Source organism: Mauremys reevesii, linkage group 3 (genome assembly GCF_016161935.1).
Source record: "Mauremys reevesii isolate NIE-2019 linkage group 3, ASM1616193v1, whole genome shotgun sequence".
NCBI classification, from domain to species: domain Eukaryota; kingdom Metazoa; phylum Chordata; order Testudines; family Geoemydidae; genus Mauremys; species Mauremys reevesii.
The window spans coordinates 184,408,673-184,435,503 of record NC_052625.1 but is presented as its reverse complement, the minus strand read 5'-3'; the positions used below and the strand labels follow the sequence as shown (position 1 = coordinate 184,435,503).

Below are 26,831 nucleotides of genomic sequence, written 5' to 3'. Positions count from 1 at the left end.
CATAGCTCTCTTATGGTAGTTCCCTTCTTCCTACACATAGGTCTCGATGTGACAGGCCAGAATTTCAAGGGAGTGGGGGAAGAATCAATGAGTTGTTAAAGAAATAGTTGCAGATAGCAAGGGGGGAATTGTGACTTCCCTCCAATAGAAGGACAAAATAAATATAACAAACACAATAAACAATATCTAAATACTTTCCTAATGTTACATTTCCATATGAACAATTGTAATTACTACAAGGACAGTTAGTGATTACAAATGAGATTAGGACTGGGATATTGGAAAATGGGGTCCATGAGACTCTCTCAAAGGTAGTCCATGCTGGGAACATTTGAGAACCCCTGTTAGCGTTATCAGTATTGAACAGATTAGTGTCTATATGGTGTATGTCCTGAAGTTCTTTATAGTTTTTCTTTGTTTTTGCATCAAATGTTACCTCTTCTTTTTAAAAAAAAAAAATTGTGTGCTTTTAATCATTTTATGTTGGTTGATTTCAGATCTTGAAGTGAGTGATTAAATTTTTTACGAGTAGAGAGGCTCATGGTTTGAATGTTTCCCTTGTAATTGTATAGGTTTTATGGACAGATCATAAAGGTTTTAAGTGTGTGGCTAGTTACTTATCCATTAATATAATTGACGTAAAACTAGTTAGTTACATTTTTGACAAGCATGGTTGGGATTTGACTATTTGTTCATTGTCATAGATAGTTGCACATTGTCTTTTACTGAACTAAAAGTAAATCTACCTTTTAAAAAAAAAATCCCCTTTTGTTCTGCTATTGAAGAACACTGGGCTGCTAAGTCCTTGCAGTCTGAGTAACCCAATTGTAGTAAATGTTAATAGTTTTGTGAACACAGTTACATTCTGTATGATCTGTTTTATTTATAAATCAAAGGGTTACTGTCAGGTTAAAAATCACATTTAAGAAGTATATTCCTTGCTTATGTTTGAAATAATATTTGATTATTAAAACAAAATTTAAAAACATTTTTCACTATTTATGCTGCTAAATGCAAAGAGCAAATCCTATGGCTATAAAAATTTGACTAGTAAGTTTCTAACAAATTTCACTTTCAGGTTGTCATGTACTAGCAGTGATAGGCTTGCAAAAAAAAAACAACCCAAGGTTGTTTTTTGTTTTGTTTTTTTAAAACTGGTCACCAACCCTACATTTTGAATCATATTTGACCTGACAGTGTCCCTTGTTAAAAGTTTGCATCTCTTTCAGTTAGTTTTAAGGACCAAAGCTCTGCTATTTCAAATGCTTACACATGTTCTTAACTTTAAGACTTGGCCTATGATCCTACGAACACTTACGCTTGGTTAACTTTGCTGCATCAGTGCCCAAGAAAGCAGGGACAGCTTGGTTACAATATTAAGTGCAAATAGCAGAGTAACAACAGGTGGATTTTGGATCTGAGTCTGCAGCCCACATCCTATGGGGCTGGTGACTAAGTTGGACCTATAAGTAATCTGTATAAGCAGTTGTAGTTAGGCAAATGTGTGCATGTCAGGAGCATCATCATATGAGTTGGGCCAAGCTTCCTAATTGTTGTCTGAGTTAATGAGGCCCCAAACTGAACTTTGTTTTGTTAATAATACAGAACAACAAAACCCATTGAAGGCATATGGAATGGCATTTACCTTTCTACAGTTTGGAGCCTTAAAAGGTTGACAATGTCTTCTGGAAGGCCAAAGTTTTGTAAATTACATTATTAGTCTTTTTTTTTTTTTTATGGTCCTGTTTTGTTGAGCTGCATTTGTTGAACAAAAGGATGTGGAGGCAATCACCAAAATGTAGAACACACATAAGAACGTAGAATAGTAAATACTGTGTTAGCCGTTTTGCATTTTACTTACAGTTCTGAGTCAGTATATCTAATTCCAAAAGGTAAATTCATATACTACTGATATGGCATTAATACAAGAATGGAATGTTATGTATTTAATTTGTATTTGCTTACCTGTGCTGCATCTTTTAGTTCTTAATAGTCTTTAAAGTGTAGCCAGGAAATCATGAAATATTTTGTGACAAGTAACTATGTATGTATTAGAAAAAATATTGATTGATTTAATGTTCTACATTTGTGCTTTCAGTGTATGCACTCTTTTTTTTTTTTCCACTGAGATAGGGATGAGTGAGTAGTAGAGCAGCTCACAACATCCTAATTCATATGCTGGTGCTGAAGGGAGCAGTTCGTGTAGTGGTGCTGACTTCCTTCTATTCTTTTGCCCATAAAAGGAGAAAAACGCTACCATATGACTTTCACTGGAGAGAATCTCAAGGCAAAAAATGCATGTTTTAAAAATTGCTTTAGGAAGTTTATTCTGTTACATTACTTGCTGTATTCTATTTCATGTAAAAATGTCTAAAGTAACTCAGATCTCTTTTTGGTCCTCTCCCTCCCCCCTCAGTTTTGTACATCTCAGTTCATAACAATTTTTTAAAAGGGAGACCATATTACTGGTGAAGAATAGATTTAATTCTTCCTGAATACTTGATAGTTACACCTTCAATGAAGATCTGCAGAATTGAAATATATTTTGTTCTGATGATTTTTTTTGGTTAAACAACTTTGAACTAAAGAGAGGATTCTTAGGGGAGGGGCTGGGTGTAAAGAGGATGGAAAGTAAATACTGTATCACCTCTTTCACAAAGCCATTTCTAAACCTTGCAGAAACATTTCTCCTGGGGCTGAGAGAAACAGCTTTCCAGAGCATTCTTCCATCCTGTGTCAGTGACTATCTACACACCCAATCACTTAAGAATCACTTGGATTTTACAGAGTATGATGCAGTTTTGTCAATAGCATTGTTGTTTTGGCTACTTTAAGCTAAAATATGAAATTTTAAAATATGTAGCGAAAAGCTGTGATTGTAGATTGGCAGCTGTAGAAAATCATTCAATTGTGTGAATATTTGTATAATGTCAAAAAATTACACATGTATTGCACATTGGGGACCAGATTCTTTACTGTCTTGCAACCCTGTGTAATCACTTACACTTATGCAAAGTGGGTTACAGCTTTTTTTTTTTTTTTTTTTTTTTGACTATGCCAATGATACTCAGACCTCAGTGGTTCAGGAGCCAAATTAATGATCAACATTACCCAAAAGAGCCACAGTAGTGTGAATTCATTGTTTCATTTACTTTAGTATACATTCATGTTTAAACAATATGACGGGGAAATGTTTAGTGTGTGTATAATATATAAAAATTCTCACAGCAAAATAAGTGACCAAGTATTTTATCACCTACAATTGGTTAATAACATAATAAAAGCATCCTGATTGGTTGTTAATTAAATCACATGGCGTTTTAATATCATGTGCTGCAAATAGCTGCAGGAGATGCATTAAAGAGCCACTTATTTAGTCTGAGTATGACTGAACTAGGCAGTATTTCATACCCACTTTGTACCTTGTGTAGCCATTTATGTAAACCACTGGAAAATCTCACCACTGGCAATTAGTCATTGCTTTGTTTCTTTTAATCAGAATCGAGGGGAAACTATTGTTTTAACTATGAAATTAAAATCTTAAAAATCTAGAGCTTGGTGCCTTTTCTTTAGGATTAAAAAGTTCTTTAACAAATTGGTGTTAACAAACAAAGAGGATTATCTGGTCTGAAGTAACTGCTATAGTCTACATCTACTAATCTGTTTTGGAAACAAGTGAAAACATAAGGTGTCATCCCCTTCCCCCCCCATTATTCATAAACAGTAGCAAGCAAACAACCTCCAAAAAATTAGTGATATTATTTTACTTTCTCATTAGCTTCTCAAAGAGATTAAGTGCCCTCTCCAGATGCCCACATAACAACCAGCCAACTTAATGAGTGGCAATGGAAGGCTGTACTGTCAGCTGCTCTATATTGGCATACCTTCGTTGAAGCTAGTGGACCTATGCCAATTTACAGCAACTGACAATTTGGCCCAGAGTCTCTTCTGGTATTGGAAACAATCCAGGGTGATTAGAATAAGGAGTCAGATGCTCAGATACAATAGAGATGGGCACACTAGTTATTTTTATTATTAAGCAGAGATTAAGAATTTCCAGGCTTCTAGATAGAAGATGCGCTTAAAATTCCATTTATTCCTCACAGTACCAAAAGTGTAGAGAGACTGTTGCCTGTGATCGCTGCAGTATGCGGATTGATATACACTAGCTGAGGATCAGGACCTTTAACATTTGTCATCTAACAAAATATAGGAAACCTCTAATCACATTTTTAACTAAATGTAAAAAGGAGCTGCTGAGTACCTCTGTGGTATACCTGGAAACTCAAAGATACTGTCTGCTGTGTCCCTGGTTAATTTTCAGAATTGTTGCTTCTGAAAAGCAATGTCTCCAGAAATGGAATTGCAGCAGCCCTCACTCAAGAGTATTATGAGAAGTATCACTTTTCAGGAGATTGTGATTCACAAACTTTCCATTGATGCTGTGGGGTAACCTATGACCGGTTTATCTTTAGACTTTCAGATGATTGGCTATAGGCATCCAGTGCAACGACCATGGCTATCGGACAAGGCCTTCCAGATAATTAAATTGAAGGCCTCAGCCCACCAGCATGGTGATAAGCACGCTTGCAATCAGCTGAAGTGAAAATTTAACACCCTGAATCTCCGCAATTGTGAGGCATATTATAACCAAGTGGTGGATGATGTCAAATTTCACTTGTAGCCAGCATTCCACGCCATTCGCAACCTCAGCAGTCAAGAGGTAGTCACTACAAACTGCATCCTGAATGACAGCCAAGGCCATCCATGTAAATCGGATGATGCCCTTCTCTCACAGGTATTTTATTTCACATTTGGGGACAATGTATACCTTCAAGTCAGCAGCACTGCTGTGGGTACCTGCATGGCCCCACAGTATGCCAACATTTTTATGGCTGACTTAGAACAATGCTTCCTCAGCTCTCATCCCCTAATGCCCCTACTCGCGCTACATTGATGACATCTTCATCATCTGGATCCATGGAAAAGAAGCCCTTGAGGAATTTCACCATGACATCAACAATTTCCATCCTACCATCACCCTCATCCTGGACCAGTCCACACAAGAGGTCCACTTCCTGGACACTACACTGCTAATAAGCAATGGTCACATGCACCACCACCCTATACCGGAAACCTACTGACCGCTATGCTTACCTACATGCCTCCAGCTTTCATCCAGACCACATCACACGATCCATTGTCTACAGCCAAGCTCTAAGATACAACCACATTTGCTCCAGTCCCTCAGACAGAGACAAACACCTACACATCTCTATCAAGCATTCTTAAAACTACAATGCCCACCTGCTGAAGTGAAGAGACAGATTGACAGAGCCAGAAGAATACCCAGAAGTCACCTACTACAGGACAGGCCCAACAAAGAAAGTAACCTGCAGCCCCCAACTAAAACCTCTCCAGCGCATCATCAAGGATCTACAACCTGTCCTGAAAGACAGTCCTTCACTCTCAGAGATCTTGGGAGACCAGTCCTCACTTACAGGTTTCAGAGTAGCAGCCGTGTTAGTCTGTATCCGCAAAAAGAACAGGAATACTTGTGGCACCTTAGAGACTAACAAATTTATTTCAGCATAAGCTTTCGTGGGCTACAGCGCACTTCTTCGGCTGCATAGAATGGAACACACAGAAGATATTTATACATAGAACATGAAAAGGTGGAAGTATGCATACCAACTGGAAGAGTCCAATCAATTGAGATGAGCTGTCATCAGCAGGAGGAAAAAAAACCTTTGAAGTGATAATTGAGATGACCCATAGAAGGTGTGAGGAGAACTTAACATAGGGAAATAGGTTCAGTTAGTGTAATGACCCAACCATTCCCAGTCTCTGTTTAAACCCAAGTTAATTGTATCTAATTTGCATATTAATTTGAGTTCAGCAGTCTCTCTTTGGAGTCTGTTTTTTTTGTTGCAAAATTGCCACCTTCAAGTCTGTCACTTAGTGGTTAGAGAGGTTGAAGTGTTCTCCCACTGGTTTTTGAATGTTATGATTCCTGATGTCAGATTTGTGTCCAGACACAAACTGGACAGTCTCTATGCAAAAGAATAAATGGACACAAATCTGACATCAGGATCATAACTGTGCAGCTGTTCTTGAGTTTGACTATGGAATGAATGGTGGATTTTTAGCCATAAAAAAAGATATTGTTACTCTAGAAATAACCCTTGTGTTTGGTTACTTTGTTTTTTCCCTGATATTTACATATGATTTTTAAAGCTTTGGTAATCTTTTGAAAGTATGAGAGCCCAATCTCAAATCTTCCAGTATGCAAAGGATTTTGGCAAAAGCCGTTCCAGTTTATGTAAATATTTTGTTTTAAATGAATATAGGTGGTATGACAAGCAGCTAAATTTTACAAGGCATGCGTCTCACGCATTCCCATAATTTAGTTGAATTCTTAACATAATGCACATGCCTCAGTTGCATGAAAACCACTTGCACCAATCTTGGCAGCAATTCATCAACTTAATCCCAAATAATTTGTTGAGGCAGTTCAACAATAATTGAATGTTTGCATGAATAAAAATTAAATATTTTAAAAATTCAGCTCTGCCACACCTCTAAAATTGTTTTTCTAAGTCTGTTTTAACAATGTTCCAAATTTCACTTTTTAAAGAATGAGTATGGGCTTTCTTTGATATAACCCAATTTGTTTTCTTTTTAAGCTAGGGAAGTGTCATCTGCAAAGTTGAAGGAAAGGAAAAGCGTAGTGATTCTGGGTGTGATCCTGAGTGTTTTATGTGACAGACGGATGCTGAGTTTCTAACTCCATCATTCTAGATTGTTGAACCTGAACTGGAACTACTACCTTACTAGGTAAGAGATTGTCAAGTGTGTGTGATTTTTATATGCCTTCCCCTTTGCAGTGTTTAAATGAAAGTAAATTTATATTCTGAAATGTAGCATATTGTAGACTTGTAGAGTGTGTATTTTTGTTAAATGTGCTTGGCTTTATTAGGGGTGCCTGCACTGCTGAAATGATTGGTACAGTGTTCCCATGAGAGAGACAGCAGCAGCAACTCTGCATGGAACAACTTTGAAACAGCTGGCCATCAAAGTGTACGGTGGAACTTTTAGTGCCCGGCAGGCTAGAGCACTGTACATTTACACCCCAGCTTGAGATGCACTAAATTGCCTTATAAATGGTCTCTTGGTCTCCCTCCAAGAAAAGACTTTTGAGACATCATGAATTAGAAGGGAGCCTGGTCTAAAAGACCCTACATACACAATGGTACTCTGTCCTTGACAATGACGTCTCCCATCACACTTCTCTGTGGGGGAAAGCCTTGCTCTTTGGCTACTGCTGTCCACCCCCTGAGGGGAACAGAAACTGAAGAGGAAAATATAATGTTCCTTTTAGCACTATTAACGATGGACAAGTTCTTGATAAGAAATGTTCGGGATCTCTAGGGCAGCATGCCACAGAATTGCTCTCATCAGCTCTGACTCAGATAAGCTGCTTTTCACCAGCTCTTCTTCTTAGCTTGTTTGAAAACTTTTGGCAGATGTTGGTGTTTTGAAGCGGACTGTCCCTTGTCAAATCCTTACGGGAGGGACAGTTTTGTTTTGTTTGCATAGTGTTTGTTTATGAGACAAGGCTCATTAGAGGAAGTCAGTTTGGGCTAGTGGTTCCTAGCAGAAAGAAAAAGAGCCCTCAGATATGTGGAAATGAGTCTTTAGGATAGCTGTTCCCTACTCTGGCAACAGGACAGCTGTTGTGCATTATCTAGCATGGTATGCTATGAGCAAGTGACCCCCAAAAGAAACATCAAAGAAAAATCAGAGTTATGAGCAGAAACAAATCAGTTCATCACATCAGAAGTCTGTGTCATTGGGGATGTCAACAAAACAGATTTGATTCAGCCACACTCCGATAAACCCAGGGAACTCAATACTAATATTATAGATATGATGTAAAAGGAATAGAATAGAACCACTAGCAGATTTATGGATTCACTTTAAGGCCAGAAGGGACTAAAATGATTAAATAGTCTGACCTTCTTTATAACATAGGCAATAGAATTTCACTCAGTAAGTCCTGCTGTGGAGGGAAGTATTCTTCTCTACCATGTAAAGTTACGCCATCAAGTCCATAAGTAAACACACACTGAGGTGCAGTTAGTAATCAACATAGATGCTTTGGCATTTGAGTCTCACTTTTTCTTTCTTGGTCTGCGTTACGGGGGTCTCTCATGAATGAATCCTATAGGATTTAACAGAAAATTATTACTGACAGATTTCTACAGGATTTTTTTTAAGTATAAAAAAGACATACAAGTATAGAAAGGATAGTGCTCTCAATTAAATTCTAGGGCTCATGCTCCTTTGAGAGGGAATGTGTTGCTGCCACTTTCACAGGGAGGAGCCGAGGGGCTCCACAGCCAAAAGCCATTGCTCTCCACTGAACGGGGGAGAGCAAGTTGAGTGAGCAAATGAGTGAATGGCTGTAGGTGTAGAGGGGTGTGTGTGGAATGGAGAAGAAGAGAAGAGGGGATTAATTAAGGCACAGGACAAGAGATCTGGGGCGGGGGGCGGAGTGAGGCAGGGCGGAGAAGGAAGAGGACTAGGGTGAAAGTACTGTTTGAAAGAGGAAAGGATATAGGTGGGTGAGAGAAGAACAAAAGAGAAGAGGATCTATCACAGAAGAGTCTGATCCATAATAAAAAGCGAAGTAAAGGTAGGAAGGAATAACAAAAGCATAAGATATAGTTAATGACAAGTTTTTTTTAAAGTTTATTAAAAAAAAGTTAAACAGCATTACAGTCAAATACAAAACACTACTATCTTTATTCTGTTAAGTGTCAGGGTTGTGGCTTATAAAGGCTCTTGTGGTACAACTATAATTTTGCATGAAATACTGATGGTGTGAAAATTTTGCAAGCCCTGATTATTTGTTCTTTTGTTTCCAATACATTATATATCTAACATTCAGTAGCTTATTACCAGATGACACATAAGTTTGTGTATATGTTGTGTACATTTGCAGGAACTTGTTTTAAGCTCTAAATGAGTTGCTGATTGTTTAGCTAAACTTTCATAGCTTATTCCAGCAAAAGATTGTGACAAAATAATGACTTTGGCCACTCTTGTCTATCTTAGTCACAACAGTTACTGAAAATTGAATCAAAATGTCAGGGTGGGGTATTAATGATTATCCTTAAAATGCTGGGTACGTTTCTTACTCAGAGCTGTGCTTATGAAACTTTGGAGACATTTGCCACTTCTGTCATCAGTGAAAAGAGGAGAATTAAACTCTCAATTTGCTACCAAAAGTGGGTTCCAGTAGAGCTATTTGAAAAATGAAAAAGAAAAAATTGCAAAAAGTAATTTAAAAGGCTATTTTTACTTGGCAGAGTTTGAAAAGAACCTTTTTTTTTTTAAATTGGCAAATGCAAACTTCCAGAACTATTGTTACCAACGACACTTTGACATAGTTTTTTTGCAATTTTTCTTAATGAAGTCTTCCATTTGAAAGTTTCAACCAGCTGTAAATCTTACCTTTTAATACTTATTTCTGGAAAACTAAGATTCTTAAAGAACTTGTGAGAGAGCTATGAACTCATTTTTTTTTACCATCTGAGCCATCCAAGCCTTCTGATAGCCAACTTCAGCATGTTATCCAAATATTACAACAGTATCTTGGGGGGGGGGGAGGGGGGAAAGACTAGCCTGGACAGTATTTTAGCAAGATTTAGTATGAGTTCATAATGTGGAGATCAAGGGCTGGCCCACAATATTTTGGCACCTGAGGAAGGAAGCTCAAATGACACCCCCATGTCCCCTCGCCTGGCCCAAAACTTTGAAAGGCCTCAATTTTGCTGCCTTCCTGTTCTACTCCTCTCATGGTACTGCTCTGCTACCTACACCAATAAAGGAGAACTAACAACTTAAAATGCCTTGTTCAAAAATTTAAGTAACACTTAACTTTCAAATGCCTGAACGGCAAATATAGCTTTTCTTGTCTGCATAGTAAACACTGGCATTTTTATCTGTTTGAATAATCAAAGTGGTGCTTTCCGTGCCTTCTTGGTTGCAAAGATTTGAACTGCTTCCTGCTGAAGGTCCACAGTCTGGGCCAGCTCATGCTCTTTTGAGATGGCTGCAAGGCCAACTACAATGACACAGGAGAGGCTGGAGCGTAGATGTGTTTTTATTAACTTCAGCTTGGAGAAGCTGCATTCTCCACTGGCAACTGTTACAGGAAGTGTTAGAAGTATGCACAGAGCAACAAAAGCATTTGGAAAGAGGGTGGTCATCTTATTTGTTATATTCCAGAACAGCCTTTGGAGTTGATCCTGCTGAAATGTATCTTGAAAGGGCTTTCAGTTCATCACCTAAATCACTCACATCAATATCACGCATGTCATCATGTGTCAACGCTGTCTCTAGTGCCCTTCATTGCTGGTGTAGGTGGTCTTCAGGTATAGTGAGGAGTTTTGGAATATCATACAACATCCCAAATATACTGCTCTGTTCCTTGAGCTGCATGAAATGTTCTTCAACTGATTGTATTGCACAATCTAGCACCTGGTTAAAGAATTCAACTTTGAATTGTTGTTTGGGGTCTTTTATGGGATTATCCCATGCCTCGTAATCAAAATGTCGTCGTCTTCGGTGACTCTTGTATTCTTGGATGGATGGGAAAATAGCTTCAGTGTGAAGTTCCTCTGCCAACTTCTGTGTACTCTTCAGAATGTTTTGAAATCCCTCATCTGACCGGTAAGACTTTAGGTATGACTTTTGTTCAGTTGTTCCATTGCTCCAGATATATCAAGGTCAACACCTTGGAGTCGCTTGCTTACAACACTTATTTCAAACAGTATGTCATGCCACAACACTAAGGCGCACAGAAATTTGAAGTTATGTATGTTTCTGGTGATTCCATTTCCCTCTGCCACTGTTCTCCCATGAACAGTTCCTGTCATAGCATTATCCTCCATAATGGCAATTATGGCATCTATCTATCTTCCTAATTTGGTGTCCGATAGGCTTTATTCCCTCCACTTGACTGTCCTATCATGTGGCCCTCAGTGGTTTCCGTGTCAGAGAGGATGTTCCCAGATGTTGCTTCAAAATTCTCCATCGATGAGTTGATGCAGAGAAAAATACATAGATGCTTTGAATTACGTTTTAAAAATTCAGCAGCGTCATTAGAAGCTGATACTGTGTCACTGACCACCAAGCTCAATGAATGAGAACTGTATGGGACAAAAAAAACTCAAGGGTTTAGCTCTTGATCCGTGTCTTCACTCCTCTGTTCTTTCCTCTTATTTTGGCACCATTATCATAGCCCTGGCCTCCCATGTCAGCTATTGCAATTCCCGTATCTTCCAGCTTTTTAAGAAGCACATTTGTCATACCAGCTCCTGTAGTATCATCAATGTCAATAAATTCTAGAAAATGCTCTCTGACAGTCACCATTGCTGGGACACTTTCACTGGGTTCTGTTGTTGTTACAAAAAGCACCATTAAAGTCATTTGTTTCATATGGCTGATGTCAGGTGTGCAGTCCAGAATAACAGAGTAATATCTTGCTGACTTCAGATCTGCCACAATCTTCTGTTTGGCTTTTGTTGCCAGTAACTGTGTGATCTCATTTTGAATTGTTTTTCCAAGGTAGTAGTGTGTGTACATTTCTTGGGTGGTGACTCTCTTCTTGGAGGCTCCTGGAGCACAGCATCAAACTCAGCCATCAGCTCCACAGTTGTAAGGAAGTTTCCATTGTTTGGCACATACAGCTGATCTGAAGTGCCACGCAGTGCTAGGTTTTGGGTAGCAAGCATTCTCACAATGGCAATGAGACTTTTCAGAACATTTTGCCAGTAAAGATACTCTGATGCAATCTTCTCTTGATGCTGATCAGCTATGGTGGCCTTTAACCTTAGTCTCATCTCAAGCACTTTCCACCTATGGAATGCTCTCTGGTGATTTGCTGCCTTCTCATGGCATGCCAGATTTTTAGCCACTTTTTTCCAGTCCTTTGTTCCCATAGATCCCAATGTGGCTGGAACATTAGATTGGAAGAGTTTGCAACAAAAACAGTATGCAGTATTCTGGGTTTTTGAGTACATAAGCCATGGCCTCTCCACTTTGTCACCATTGGGGATTTCACACCAGTAATATGTTGGATGGAAACTCCTATTTTCATAGTCTTTGGGGAACATGACGTTTTTCACTTACTGAGGTCCATTCAGTACAATGAAGTCCCTCAGGCTACTGCTCAAGTGGGTCCGCAGTCCTAGATCATCTAGACTTAAGGAACGAAACTTGGCAGCAGCTGTTTCTTGTGCCTCCACCACACTCTTCTCAGATCTGCACTTTTCTTCTGTGCATGGTTACATCCCTTTTGAGATAGAGATATGGATGCTGCAGTAGCTGTCAGGTCACCTGCACTCTGACTAACTGGAAGATCAGGCATCTCTTCACCACTCACTTCCTCACTGGGGCCAGAAGGCTCACCGTGAATGTTTGTGTCTGTTTATCTCAGGAGAGCTCCTTTCTGCTTAGATAGGAAAAACTTCCTTTGCTTGCTTTCTTTTTCTGAATTCTGCCCCAGAGGGGCGTTCTCTCCTTTCGCTCATGACTGCTGTTCTGTGCCAGCTATAGTGGCTCTCAACACTCAGTTGAAGGGGACAAATAAGCAGGCTGGTAGCAAGGCCTGAGCAAGGGAAGATATCCGCATCTTAAGGGCCTAACTGGCTCCTACTACTTCAGTTGACTGCCTGTTCTCATCAAGTGGGTTCAGGGAAGCAGCAGGAAACAGGAAGCTCCCTGAGAAGCTGGTGTTAATCAATCCAGGCTCCTGGGGGTGCTAGAGAGGTACATAAGAGGCTCCTCCTCTCTCTCTCTCTCTCCCCCTGCAGCTCCTGCTGCTTTCTGTTATTCCCTCTCACCTTTTCTCCTGCCTGTCTGTTATGTCTCTTGTGCCCTCCTTCCTCCAGCACAACACTCTATCTCTCTGCATCTAGAGCAGAGAGAATACATATGCACCAGCAGCAGACACAGTTTTCTTCATTCTGGATCCTAGTAGCATGTCTCCCTCTTCCCCACAGTATGGCACCTGAAGTGGCCGCCTCAGTTCACCTCATGATAAGGCCAGCCCTGTGGAGATCAATATGTTAACCAGTGAACTGTGGTACTCTTGTTACACACAAATATTATGGTGTTAGGCACATTCATAATGCATGAATGTCTCTTGACCAATGGTTGAAATAGACCCCAAACTTTCACTAATCCTTTTCAAGTGGAAGGACCAAAATATGTAACTGCTTATAACTATTTTTCTTTAAAAAAAAAAAAAAAAAAGGTTGGTTAAGAAATAAACCCAGAAACATCTTGTAGAGCAATCTAGGTATTCAGATTCAATGACAAAATGATTCTACTGCACATGCTTACTTGGGCACTCTCTTGTTTTATCTATCATAAGCATTTATGTTGTTTCTGCTCTCATGCACAGAAACAAGATTGGCATAGAAATGGTCATATAGGATTCAGCAATCTTTTGAAAGCCTTCCCCCACTTATGCCAGTTTTTGCTTACTGTGGATTTTGTTGATGCTGTTGTATTTAATATTTGTATTGTCGTAGCACCTAGAGGCCCCAATCTTGTGTAACCCTTCTTCCAGGTGGAGCAACAAGCGGGTTCAATATGTCCCACTTAACAATACAGCACAGAACCGGCTCAAGCCCCATCCAGTAATCTGGGAAAATTAAACATCACCCTTGGGCGCCTCTAAGAGGTAATGTTTCCCCAATCTCAAGCACAGAGTCTGTGTATAGCACAGAGAACTTTAAATAAAGAAGGAGAAAGGAACCCAGCATTAATTTGGGAAAACACCACAGCCATGATTTGAACACATCTGACCATGAGCAAAACACCCGCCCTAGAGTACATTGGGCAGCGTCCTTTGCCTCATTTTCTCATTCTGCAGTGTGAAAGTCTGACAAACAAATGTTCCTTTAACATGCCGCACCCGACTCATAGCTGCGGTCCTTGGTCAGCGAAGACCCGTTTAGTGTTGTGCTCACATGAGTTTATCTCCCACCCTGGGAGGGGATGTTTCTGTTGCTGCTGTTGTAACTGGCTTACCATTGCTGTCATTCACTCTGTGTCGCTGCCTGCTGCCGCCGCACCACCATTCGCTCCACTGCAGTCATTTGTTGTGCCAGTGTTTGCTCCTCCTTACCATCTGCTCTACTGCCGATGAAGTTGCACCATCGCTTTCTCCTGCCATCTGCCTCTCTACTGCAACCTATGCCAGTCAATCTCTTGAGGTGTCACCTAGCTCTCAGTGATTTCAGCAGCAAGTGAGGGAACCTCACTGCTAGTGCAGGCTGTGCAGTCTCTTCCACAGAAATGCTGTCTCACAGCAGGTCAAAGTCTTAGCACTTGGACCTGATAATCACTTGACAAAAGAAAAGACTCAACTGAGTCTAATCAGCTGTCTTTAAACAGTGAAGAGGGGCAGGTCAAATGGTGCCTACAGCTCTTAAGCAGAGTCCATACCGCCACATAGAAACACCCGTCCCTACCCTCGCTCCCCTCCACTGGGGTCTGGCATATGACCCCTGCTTCACAAGTTCATTTGAGGGTGACCCCCTTAATCAGGACAGGCTAAGTACAGTCCTACTGCCCTTTACCCAATACAGTAAGAGTAACAACACTTCATTATCTCTGCATTCAGTAGCAAAGAGATTTGTAACCCAGTGCCAGGAAACATTGATCACTTGGACAACACAGCTCTGTCTGCTGGATGCCTAGGCAGAGCAGGTGTGTTCATGTATACACAGTCTAGCCCACAGTCTAGTCTTTCCCCCTGAGCACTAGATGTCAGGGGAGAGCTCATTCAAAACCTTCTTATACATGGATGGGAGCCCCATTCTGCTAGACACTGAGCCCAGATAAAGTGAAAAAATAGTCCCTTTATCAAATTTTACAGTTTTTAACATATTTTACAGTTAAAATATCAGACAAAAAAGAATATTTAGATACCTTGTGCACTGTTTACAATGGTGAGATCAAGATTAGTGTAATCATTACATTGTAAGATTTCTGGGGCATGGACTGTTTTTATTGTTCTGTCTGTACAGTGCCTAGTACATTGGTCCCTGGTACATGACTGGAACTCTTGGGTTCTATTTCAATAAAAATACATAATAAATAAGCAGTTTTCTGATCACACTGCTGTCTAGTCATTGTCAATTGTTCTATCAACATTGTGATATAAGTGAGTCTTAAGGAGAGTAATGTAATTGTAATTCTTTGTCATGTGTAACTTGCAGGAAGGATTTTGCAAAAAGATATAATTTTTTTTTAAATGGGGAGGCTTAGACTTATGCTCAATTTTATCTTCTGTGCGAGGTTGTTCCACAGTCAAATGCCCAGATTGGAGAATATCTTTGAGTCCTTTGAGAGTAACATCCTGGCTGCACTCTCAAGACTGGAGTTGTCTCAGTGGGCATGAATGGAGAGGTGTTCTCTGATGCAGCTTGTGCCCAGCCTATTGATGACCTAAAATGTTATGGGTAGGGTTTTCAAAGTCACCTTCATGACTTAGGGGCACAAGTTCCATTGACTTTTCATGCCCTAAGACCAAGGCTTTGAACTGTCACCAGAAGCAAACTGAGAGGCTGTAGGGAGTAAGCACAGTGTGAATTTTTTTTTAAGCACTTCAGTTTATTTTTAAAACACACGCCTTTTGTGTGGTGTCCATCTCCATTAACAAAACTTGCTGACTTCTTCCTCAAATACTTTCCAACTGGAGCAAAGGAACAATTTTTAAACAGCTCTTGAATTAATTGATGTGAAGAATTTGGTTATAGGTTCACTCATGTGCACTAAATGTTTGTGGTAGGTGGATGTGTAAAATAGGCTGTTGGCCTGGTGTGAACTCTGCTGTGCCTACACAAATCAGGAACAATCCATTTTTACAAACAGAATGGCCTCACTCTTTCAAGTGTTTAAGCATGCAAGTTTAGCTATGCACATGCTTATGTATTTGCAAAATTGGGGCCTAAAAGAAGAAGTCATTATCTAGTCCACAAGTCAGATCCAAAACTGCACTGTGCTCTTGTATGTACTGATGCAAATTCTCTACTGCCTTCTGTTTGTGCCTAGTGTAGTCATTTATAGTTGTGCCACCAAAACCAAATAGTAGTGTTTCGTACCTACTTGAAACACTACTATTTTGCAGGTGTAAATGACTACATGAGGCAAATCAGGCCCATTCAGAAGCTAAGCTAATTCTAATGAACTAGCTCTTTGCCTGTAAACAGTGAGTGCATCTTAATCAATCTGAAAATACTTTACTCTATGTGTAGTATAATAACTTCTGGAAACTAGGGCCAAAATCTTCAAATATTGCTGCCTAAAATTAGACACCTAAATAGCTGGCATGATTTTTAGAAGTGTTGAGCACCCACAACTTGAATTAGCTAGAGCTGTGAGTTTTCAGCACTTACAGATGCCTTGGTATGCATCTAGGTTTCTAAATTTGAGGTATCCATGTGTGAAAATATTATACAGTCCTCAGTTGAACACTCTGCTTCCATTGTACTAATGTTACTCTGATTCAGACTTGACTGTTTTCATGATTGGATTTTTAGCCGTATGCTCATGTAAGTAATCCTAGCAAGCACTCCCTTTCCAGCCCCTCACTAGGGCTGCTGTGAGGGAATCCAAGCCTTTGCTGCTCTGGATTCCTGGGTGTTTTCAAGCCCGTAAACCTGAACTAGATCTAGCCACTGCCCCAGTCCCCGGGTTCCTAGGCAGGCTCTCAGAATACAGATCTTCTATATGATACCACCTTGGGAGAGCTGGAGCCTGCGTTCCAGCTGCCTACTTCCTCGGGGTGCAGCAGGGAGTAGATTCCTCCCTGCTTAAACACATTCCACCCAAATGGTGTGAAGCTTCTCGTTTACGGTTTAATGCTCTCAGGGGCACACAGTGGTAGAGAAGTAGTTCTGTTACAGAAAGACTCTGTCTGTATCTCTCTCTAACACATTTATGCTCTTACTTAATCATTTAATGCACAGGAGAGTGCAGATGATAGAAAACAAACACTGCACTTGTGTCCTGGCGTTCCTCACCACTTCAGGACATTTTTTTGGCCTGTGGCAGGCTGTCCGGAGCTCTTCTGCTTCTGTGCCAGTGCACAGATCGTGGCTGCTATTTGCTGGATTGCTTTTCCATTGTGGACTGGAGAAAAATGGCCCCTGTGCAAACCAGTTTCTGCTCTTTTTTTTTTTTTTAAAACCTTTTCCCCCTCTCCCTCCCTGATTCAGCTGACACCCTTGACCAACTTTCCCACATGACACACACTGTCAAATGACTTTGTTGCCAAGATGACCTCCTCCTGGCTATGCCTGTCTGCCTGAGCAGGCATCAGTCTATCTAGAGTGAATAGATTTCCAGAAATTAGGTACTTAGTCAACTACCCTCTATTGGTCAACCCTGTATCTCTGTGTATTGGATGGAGCTTCAGTCCACTGTGGAGGCAAACAGGCAGTAGAGAAAGTGAAAAGCTGCACATTAAAATTAAGTTTGCAGCCTCAGGCAGATATATAGCTCATAATTTGTAAATCCTACAGACAGATTCCCAAATTACAATGTGATATGACATTTCTGTTTTGCATCTTTCTCGTGATTGCTTTGTGACTGGACATTTCTTTTATGTATTCACAATTGTGTTTGACTGAATGAATAACCTGGTAGTGCCAGGTTACTAATAAGCTTGAAACCTGTTAATTAAATTGGAATAATGCTTAAATCTTCGACCTTCATAAATGAAATTGATTATCCAAAATACAGTTCTTCAGTCTATTCATTTTTAGGTAAATATATGCACTGTGTTCAGATTTTTTTTTTGCTGTATTGCTATAGTTGAGTAAATAATGCCACTTAGTGGATAACTGCTATCACTACAGCCTCTTTATGAAGAATTAAATATTGCTCTTTATACTGTCATTTTCTTTTACTTCTAAATAGAATATACTAAAAGTGGCACTTTTTCAAATGATGTTACACAGGTCCAACATTCTGGTAAAAGGAGAAGATGGTATGAGCGGAGAAGAGGTTTGGAAAAAAGTAAAATTTTAAAAGTGCAGGATGGGGATGGAAATAGTTCTTTTAAATTCTAATGGAATCCTCCTTTAGTTTAAGAAATCTAGAGAGGAGTCTAATATTTTTTTCTAAACACAGAATTGTGTGTTAAGATGCAGATGTCTATTAGATCACTTCAGTGCAGCATGATTGCTTCCTGAAGTGTGTTCCCTAGTACTTTCCACTGCCCAACTGTACCAGTGTATCTGAGCAAGCTATGGTACAAGATTTTGGATGTGTCAAAAATCATGATGACAGTTAATTATTAATAGATTAAGGCGCCAGTTTTTGAGGAGCAGTGTGGCTTTAGACCAGGCCATATGGATCAGATATTTATGCTCTGAAAGTTACTGGAGGAGAGAGAAGGGACTTAAGGCTGTTCGTTGTTCTCATCTACTTTTATGAAGGCATTTGATTCAGTTTGGAGGGAAGCATTATCGAAAGTAGCAAAATCATATGGCATTCCAGATACGATAATTGTAGTTTAAAAAGCTGTATATGAAGACTCCTTCAGTGTTACAAGAATTGGCGGAAAGTGAAGCAACTGGTTCAAGTCAAATTTCAGTGTAAGACATTGGGGCAGGGAATCATCATTGTTTTTCATTGTGGTTTTTAAACTGGATGAAAATGGAAAAATGTTAGAGGAGCTCGAGGGTGTGACAACTCTAAACTTGAGCTGAGCTCTTTAGTTTATGCATTGTACAGCTGGTAGGCATGCTTGTTTGAATTAATGATACTTTTCACTACTCTGGAAAATTTGTGTACTTGACTTGTACTTACAATAAATGCCAGGAAGATTTAAGTGGTTGCATCTTGGAAAAGGGGCAGTAGACAATGTTGAAATGCAACAACGGTGAAGTCATAAACAAGTAAAATCTTATGTACCTAGAAAGCTTGGTTAGTGCCAATGGCTCCATAAAGGTTATAAGGAGATGGGCCGCAGCTACAAGTGCTGCATAGACATTGACAAAATAGTGGCTGCTATAAACATTCATTTTGGTTCCAAAGCATGCTAACAGTATTACGCTATAGTTTAGAAGCAGCTGCTTTAAATGAAACAGACATCATAAATCTAGAAGTAGTAAAGATGAAATTATTTTGAAAGATGACTGGTATAAAATTGAATGATTTAAGATAAATTGTTAGGAGCAGAGTAGGATGTGAAATCAGGATATGGGATTGGCAACAATCAAAAAGATTAGGATGGTGAGGAGAACACAAACATGATAGGACGCCAAAGAAAATAGTGCAAACGCAACCGGTGTGATGGCAGGACACTGTACGCAGGGACGCAACCAGGGTGGACTTATCGGAGGAACAAGCCAGGACAGGAATGAATAGTGACTCTGTACAGCTTCCCTTGTCTGCAAAGATGCTTTGGGATGAAGGAGAAGCTTTTGACCTTGTGCATCAAAGCCACTCGAAGTGCATCCTATTGATACATACCCTGATATGACTTGTGCTATTAGAGCATAGCTTCTGAATTTTCTAAAGTCTTAAAAAAACATGGATGGCGTGGTTAGACTCAGAAATCCTTTTTTAGGTGCTGAAATAAGTGGCTTGATCTTTCTCTAGTGCTGAGCACCCAAAAACTCCCATTGCCTAGCTTTAGGCACCCACTTTTAAAAAATTGCAAGCTAATGTTTAAAAAAACAAACAGATGTTTGGGTGGCTTCAATGGAATATATATCCCTTATACTGTGGGGGGAAAATGCTTCCTAGTGTGGGGGGGGCAAATAATAAGGGGAAGTTACACTCCTTTTCTCTACTGTCTTGAATACATTCATGTGTGCTGGTAGTGTTGTCTGGACCACTTTTCCCTAAATACATTTCCACTACTTCGCATGAGCCTGGCTGTTTTTTGGTTTTTTTTCTAATTGCATTAGAGGGCTTTGGAACAGGCCATGGGTTTCAACTGCAGAATTTTTTATGCATCAACAGGAAATAATTTAATTTGATTTTCAAAACTCAGGATGAGTTATTGATTAAAGATTCCCGCTCTCCCCCCCCCCCCACTGATCAAGATTGCTGTGGAAGTTATTTAGGCAAAAAAAACATACAATGTTTAGTCTCTGAAGAGTATGAGTTTTCATTTTCAAGCCTTTTTGTATGTCGTTCCTGTTTGATAGTGGCAATACTTTAATAGTATGGAATTTTTGGGATAAAAAATACTTGAAATATGTCTCTTCCATGTTAGTTGCCTTTGCAAGCAGCAGAGGGCACTATTTAATTAACAAATGTCTTATTCCGAAGCTTGTTTTATCCCTTTTTCACATGAAGCCATATTGAATGAGCAAATGTCTATAGACTGGTCTGTGAGTTTTAAATGTCTCCTTCACAGGAAATCCACTGAGTAGCATTGCAGGGTTGTCAAAACAACTGCACAATGTCTACTTTTGTGCATGTGTTTAACTTTTCTCACATCACTGAACAATACTGTTTTCTTTGTATAATGGAGCTTTCTGGTCATGGGCATCTTGTAATATGAAGGGAGTAAACTGAGAATCATAAATGGGTTTATATGATTAGTTCCTATGCAAATTTGACTTAATAGTAGTGAATTGATCTAAAATAGTGTATAACAAAGCTGAACTTGAACATAAGTTCTAATGTATATCAATTTTATTGTCTTAATAAAAAATTACTGTGCAATTTTCATAGCTAAATTAACAGTAGTGTCTGATAGTAATTTGCCACAGTTAAGTCTGTCAACATATTTTAAATTTCCTTTACCATTTTAACAAATTTAACTTTGAATTGCTAATTCTTATTGTGTGCTGTGACAAGGTGCTTTGTATTTGATCAGTTGCTGGATTTTTTTTTTTTTATTTCCAGACCATCTGTGGGCTTGTTTAGCTGCCTTCTCCACATTGCAGATTTTCTTTTATGACGACTTTGGAAAAATAAAAGATTGGTAGTTAGAGACTGTAACTGCTCATGCTGGGGGTGGGGAAGCTATCCTGTGAAGCTGATATTTTACATTCTACTTAGTTAAAGAAGATTGATATCTTGTCTTTCCTATCTAGGAGTTTCTAGGATTTCTGCTATTATAGCAGTTGTTTTATTTTGCCCTTTAAGGAAGCTAATGTGGCAATTAGCAAAAGGTGATATGCAAGGAGGGGAAAATGGCCCTGAGTGTAGTTTTTGTTCTTTGACTTCTCTTGTCTTCAAAGTGTGTACATGGGAAGTCTGCTTAGGCTGATATTAGGCAGGACCTGAGCTTCCAGTGGAGAAGACTGAGAGTTACTAAAGTAACAGCAAAAGCATCAAGAAAATTAATTTTGAACAATTTGAGGGTGCGGGGGGGGGAGAGTTAAACTGGCTAAAACTTTATATCTTGTAGGTAGGACGGAGGGTGCTGTTCTTAACACCTGTTTAACTTGAATGCCTGGCTAACATTTTGGAGGAAGGAAGTCCTAAAGATTTAATATGTTGGTCCCTAGATCAAAGTGTGATAGTTAACAATATGCTCCTTTTGAGACATCCAGTAGGTATACGTAGAACATAGGATTGGAAGGCACCTCGAGAGGTCATCTAGTCCAGTTCCCTGCACTCATGGCAGGACTCCATCCCTGACAGGTGTCTGTGTAAACTGTTCTTTAAAATCTCCAATGATGGATATTCCACAACCTCCCTAGGCAATTTATTCCAGTGCTTAACCACCCTGACAGGAAGTTTTTCCTAATGTCCAACCTAAACCGCCCTTGCTGCAATTTAAACCCATTGCTTCTTGTCCTATCCCCAGAGGTTAAGGAGAACAATTTTTTTCTCTCTCCTACTTATAACAACCTTTTATGTACTTGAAAACTGTTATCATGTTGTCTCTTCTCCAGACTAAGCAAACCCAGTTTTTTCAGTCTTCTCTCATAGGTCATGTTTTCTAGACCGTTAATCATTTTTGTTGCTTTTCTCTGGACTTTCTCCAATTTGTCCACATCTTTTCTGAAATGTGGTGCCCAGAACTGGCCTCCAGTTGAAGCCTAATCAATGCGGAGTTGAGCTGAAGGATTACTGCTCTTGTCTTGTAAAACTGTAGAATGCTGCTTCTGATATTTCTGAAGTAAAAAGCAGAGGGCAAAACAAAACTATCATGCCCCCTTTATAAATTGCCAATCAATAATGTCAGTGCCAGCCATCAACCTAGGCTCCATATATTTGTTGTTCATATCTTATTTTTTTAAAATCTAGCTAGCCTTTGGTAATGCATGTTCTTATTGCTGCATCCTTCATCTCTCCCCCACCTTCCCAGTCCTCCTTAGTGCTAGTTATACTTGATTTAAATTAGGCTGTAAACTCTTCAGAGTAGGTCTGTCCTTTTTTACTTTGTTGGTACAGCACAATGGAGCCCCAATCACTCTTGTGGCTTCCTTGCATTTTTGTAACGTACATAATAAATAATAGGAATGTATGTTCTGTCTCTCTCATCTTTCTACTACTGTCACTCAGAAATGGTACCAGATCTTAAACTAACTAATTTGAAACTGCCAGGTGAATTAGAATCTTAATAGTAGTAGTCAAAATATGTATGATCTAAGTACCTCACTAACCTATTCGCAATGTTGTAGAATAATGTATTTTGTTCACTGGAAGTGTCAATGGAATATGAAAGGGTAATATTACACAGAAGTCAATGACCATTTGTTACTTTGTGTAACAGAACTATCAAATATAGTCACCCCCATGCATACTAAAATACTTAAACGGACAATGTATAGTCTTTATAAAGACTTAATATTTCATCCGTAATCACGGTGTCTCGCAATATTACTGCATACAGTGTGTCAATAACCACTATTTCAGAATTTTGGTGATGTCACAGAATTTCTTCTCCAAATAAATTGCTTGCTTAGCATTATAAGATAGCAATTGTTTTCTTTTGTCACAGTGGAATACTTGCAAGGATTAGTTCAGATTTGTGCTCCATAGTTTACCTTATTCATAAATGCTACAAATAGAAAAATAAAATAATATACATGTTCAGACTGGGGATAATACAAGCATTAGCTGCTTGTTGCTGACATTTGAAGTGCACATCACCAATTACCTCAGGATTGATATGGCAGGTTTGATATTAGATTTGATATTTTGACACACACACAACAATGGTGATTTAAAATATTTATTCATTTCTGTAGAACTAGGGTAAGATTTCTCTCAAAGCTCTAGGGTATGAAAAGGTTCATCTTGTTTTTAAAGCATTTGTATTGAATTTGCTCTGAGTACAGTTCAGTATACTCCACAAAGCACCAACAAGAGCTTGAATAACAGATGAGACAACCAATGATGGACAAAAAGGAACAGCTACATTATTAAAGTATTGTGCAAGTCCTTCTGTTCCTAATTTTCTTCTGCATTTGTACACAGCATCTGACCAGCAGTGATGTTTTCCTTTTCAACCTGTGCATGTTCTATAGGATATTTTCCAAATAAATCACTTCAGACAGTTAAACTTGCAAATATATGGGAGGTATTTATTGAGTTGGCTTCTCTCCTCTTTCACTGTGATCTTGTTGTGGGTTAAGTGGAGGAACGTCCTGTGATATCTTCTGTAAGACTTTTCTCTCTGGCTGAAGAACAGCTGACTTAGACTCGACCCAGGTCTACGCAATGTTGTTACATAAGAACGGCCCTATTGGGTCCATCTAGCCCAGTATCCTGTCTTCCGACAGTGGCCAATCCCAGGTGCTTTAGAGGGAATGAACAGAACTGGTAATCCTTAAGTGATCCATCCCCTGTTGCCCATTCCCAGTTTCTGGTAAACAGAGACTAGGGACACCATCCCTGATTTGAAGTGGGGGACTTTGAATTAGGCAAAACATTGTATTTCTTTTTCTGTCAAAGGCATCTGCCTCATTCCTCAAAGCAAGCCAAAGCCTTGACATTCAACTTTGTTTTCCTCTTAGCTTGGGTGATCAAATAACATTAATGATAGGATTAGGGGAAATAACCTCTTTCACTTCCTTCCTGCTTGCAAACTTTACCCCTTCTTCAGGATGAGCATCTACGAACTTGGTCTGTATATCCATCAGATTGAAACTGGGTACACTGTACACAAAGCTGATTGTGGAAGCAATAAAGAACTTGTGCAAAATGTGTCCCATCCTGCCATCTCAGCCACAAGCATATTAGTCGTCTGCTCCAGTCCTTCCACTGGCTTCCATTCCACTTCTATTAACTGTGTAAAGTCCTGATCTTGACCTGCAAATCCATAGTGGATCAAGATATGACACAACCTCATCTCCATGCTGTCAGGATAGCTCCTTCTGGGACACTGCAGCCTCCATAGCTCAGGACGAAGTATGTAGGAACTCAAGATAAAATATACATGTAGGGGGTTGGATGTGGAACAAAAAACATTTTTGAGGTTGTAATGCTAGATAAAAGGCTTTCAGTTCAGAGAAATTAAGGTGGTATAATCTGAGGTCATCCCTTTTTATTTCATGATTTTGGTGAGGTATCTTTGGAGTGTGTATTTCTGTCATTGGGGTTGCAGGCTCTGACAATGCTGGCCAGCTCTCCGGTGTGATGGAATCAGGGGAATTATTTATCATAGTGGGCCATTTGTTAAGCAGTGATATGTCAATCCCTTCAGATCTGTAGAATGCTTCCTATAGTTCTCTTTCCTAATTGTGTGCTGACAGTCTGCGTGTGGATTCCAGACTTGGAGCATTATCTGTCTAGCTCTGTATTATGGCAATTCTCTCCTCTTTGAACTTATACTCTTTATACTGGGGATTGTTTGCAACTTGCTTTTTATCAGTGATGTATGTCTTACTCTCCATCTTGTGGCCTACTCTGTACAGATCACATAGTCCTGCTTTTCTTTTTTCATTTTTTATTTTGTTGTAATTCAGGTATGTTACACCCTGCTACCAGTTGATGTGTGGGTAAATCTTTCCCAGTTATTGATTTTAGTTTTTGTTGTGAAATTATTTATGCAGTTTTTTTAAAAGGATACTATGGATCATACTGGGGCTGAAATGACTGTCTTCTTTGGAGATGAGTAATAGTGTTGTCTTTGGTGTGTAATCAGAATGATCTGTGTTTTGCTGAGTAGAGATGTAGATAATGCAGTATGAACGTTCTCTAGGAATGGCCTCTAGCAACCTTAGCTGTTAAGTGTCTGCTCTAATAAAGTGATTAGAGTAAAGTTAGCATGCGCCTTTCAGTCTTGACCACTACTATTGTAGCCCACAACTACAGCTAAACTTTCAGATATCTTAGCAGTTTGAGATGGGTCAGATTGGAAGGTGGGGGGGAGGGAAGCTCTACCTACATAAGCTCTTCCAAGCTCTACCTACATAAGTCTAGGAAGAAAGAATGTAGACCATTCCTATAGAATGGGGAGGGGTATATACTGGAAAGCAGTGACTCTGGGCAGTAGGGGAGGCGATTTTTACCTGTGTTTATAGCATTGGTGAGACAAATACTGGAAAGCTCAGTCCGCTTCTGCTGTCAACATTTTTAAAAGGGGTTTGAAAAATTGAAGATGGTGCAGGAAAGACCCACGGAAATGATTCAAAGATGTGAGAAAATGTCTTGCAGTGAGAGACTTAAATTTCTCTGTTTAGCTTGTCAAAAAGATAGAGGTGTCTTGATTACAACGTATAAGTGCTTTTTAATGAGGACAAAATACCAGGTACTAAAGGGATATTTAATCTATCAGAGGAAAGGTATACCAAGAACCAATGGCTGAAAGTTAAAGCTGAAAAATTCAAATTGGAAATCTATGCAGAAAATTTAATAGAGAGTGTTTTAACCATTGGAACAAACTATAAACATAAAGTAATGGATTCTCCATCTCTTGATATCTTCAAGACTGAATGTTTTCCGGAAGATATGCTTTAGCCAAATATGAGTTATTGGACCTAATGCAGGGATAACTCGATGAAATTATATGAACTGTGTTATATAGGAGGTCAGACTAGATGATCTAATAGTTCCTTCTGGCCTTAAACTCTGTGAATGTATGAATAATTGCTGCTGATCAACATATGATTTTGTGTGGTCTCTGAGCTCCTTGAGTTTGGCTTCACTTGAATGTGCTCATTGTCTTGTTTACTGGGCTCCTTCTTGACTGACTGGTGTGCAGGTGATGAAGCTCAGGCAAACACTATCTGCTTGTGCACCAGAATAGACATAACTTCCAGTAAATTGTGGAAAATCTGATTTCTCCCCCCCCCCAATTCTTTCTTACATGAGGCATGAAATAGTTATTGTTGACATCTCACTGAGATGAATGAGGCAGTTCACAAGTCTTGTTGCTATTGTTCCTGACCCAGATAAAGAATAGCTGGTCCTAGGTCAGTAATAGGTTTTAAAATCTAATAGCTCACAGTTGATTAGGATTGGAAGCCTTATACTCCTGAAAAAGGAGATATCTTTCCAGTTTTTTAATAGAACACAGGTATCTAGGGCCACTATTTTAACATTGTTGTCTTTATTATTAGTTGCTTTAGGATAACTTTTTAGTAGTAGTGTGTTTGGTTTTTTTTATAGATAGATAGATAGATATCCCTACGAGGTCCATACAACAGGATTTATGGTCTATAGGGGAGCCCAGAGGGATACAAAAGAATCTCAATTGCATTTTAAAACGCTAACATTTCTAAAATAGCTTTTATGTAAAATAAGTGATACATACAGAATAGATGTTGATGAGTTATGCAGAGATGTTGATAGGAGTTTGAGAACATCCTTCCACAATCTAT

General features: G+C 39.3%; 1 protein-coding gene across 6 annotated transcripts in view; it reads left to right on the top strand.

Annotated features, from left to right (window-relative positions):
• The window catches only part of CYRIA (CYFIP related Rac1 interactor A), a 77,202-nt gene that overhangs the window by 11,341 nt on the left and 39,030 nt on the right, over positions 1 to 26,831 (top strand). For 5 of the 6 annotated variants that reach the window (XM_039530718.1, XM_039530724.1, XM_039530716.1 and 2 more), the window contains one exon: positions 6,687 to 6,837. The gene's annotated coding sequence lies outside the window, so the exon portion shown is untranslated. The remainder of the gene's footprint in view (positions 1 to 6,686; positions 6,838 to 26,831) is intronic. The other variant, XM_039530719.1, reaches the window with a different exon arrangement.